Source organism: Gymnoscopelus microlampas, assembly GCF_963454915.1.
Source record: "Gymnoscopelus microlampas genome assembly, chromosome: 14".
Taxonomy (NCBI): domain Eukaryota; kingdom Metazoa; phylum Chordata; class Actinopteri; order Myctophiformes; family Myctophidae; genus Gymnoscopelus; species Gymnoscopelus microlampas.
In genome coordinates this window covers 45,699,378-45,700,880 of record NC_139951.1, presented here as the reverse complement: position 1 = coordinate 45,700,880, position 1,503 = coordinate 45,699,378, and the positions used below count along the sequence as shown (strand labels likewise).

General features: G+C 40.6%; 1 long non-coding RNA gene across 1 annotated transcript; it reads left to right on the top strand.

Annotated features, from left to right (window-relative positions):
• Positions 1-382: 382 nt before the first annotated feature.
• On the top strand, positions 383-1,495 carry LOC311060583. The gene is made up of 3 exons (XR_014602286.1): positions 383-561; positions 1,223-1,298; positions 1,441-1,495. It is a non-coding gene; the product is annotated as an uncharacterized lncRNA (long non-coding RNA).
• Positions 1,496-1,503: the final 8 nt, after the last annotated feature.

Here is a 1,503-nt window from a genome sequence, read left to right as displayed (position 1 = left end):
CTTTAAATATTATACATTTCTTTCATCCAATTAAACTTTTACCAGATTGTTGATGGTAATCTTCATAACCTTAAACAATATTATTTTGTTCTTTTTGAAACACTTGCAGGTGGTGAATGGTTGATGGGAGCTTTCAGACCTGTTGGGAGCCTCGTCAGTGAGTTTGTGTCTCTCACACGTGAGGTACATACAGCGTACATACATATGCATATATGAGAAGCCAATTACTTGTTTTTATATGACTAGTTTATTATGATTATGCATATTACATCTGCTAACCTGACATGACCCTGACATTCCTATCTGACTATCTGTTGCTCTCCAGAGAAATGTATCCGAGATCGGAAGCATGACTCTGACCCAGACCCTGCTGATCTGGACCCTAGCTGAGCTGGCTGGCATGTACACGCCACATAATACGTCCATAGCCCAACCAATGGAAGAGTTTGATGTGACAAATGTGGAGGATTGGTTCAACCATGTTGTAACGCCACTATTACAGAGATTCTTACCCCATGGGCAACTCCCTGACCAAATCAAGTATGCCTTCCACCAAGTGTTGTAAGTACAATTCATATTCTTTCATACAGTGAGTAGATGCATGTACAGTCCAGCGTCCATGTCGTTGTGCAGGCTAGTCTTGACCAAAGTCCCAGATTTTCCTGGATGAGCCGAACTAGTTTAATTAAGAGTGCCGGTGGTGTTAGTGGACTTCTGTTTCCTTTCACATTCAACACAACACAACACAAAATAATGGAAATCAACAAAAGGGCAACGTTTATTTATGGATTAACTCAAAACGTTTCTTTGAATATTACATGCGAGATAGCAAATATTGAGTGAGTAATAACTGGAATTGTTGATTGTAACCTTAAACAAGTGACCCAAGCAAGGCAGGACACAAAGATTACAAAAGGAAAGACAAACACAGGCCCTTTACTAAGATGTGAACACAGGGTAGGTGGCTGAACAAAGTACAAATTATTAAAGAGAACTTAAATACAAACCGACACAAGGAATTTGTCACTTTGTGATAGTGAACCTAACAAGACAAAGGTCAACAATGTCCTGCTTTTGGAGTGATAACAAAGGTCAGCCTCTGGTTACCCTCTGGTGGCCATCCAGAAATATTGCAGGTTATGTCCTTTGTAAGTCCCTTGTTTTGTCCACTGTCCATTATCTATGAATATGATGCTGATTATTGTGCTTGCTTGTTGAACAGCTATTTGGACATGGGCAATGACACCACTGAGGTCCAGGACACTTGCAGCATCACCCTTGAAGAAAGATCATGTGGCGTGAGAAGGCTTTATTAATTGTTTCTGAATTTCTTTAATTTAAATGTATTACACAAAGGATTCCAGATTCTATTCTAGATGTCGTCGGATAGGAAAGTCATGCCTGTACATCCATTATCCTTCTCCCCATCTCTTCTACCAGCTTACCAACGCAGTGGAAAATGTGGCCCGTTTCATGCACTGTGCTGCCCGTAGCATTGCGTAG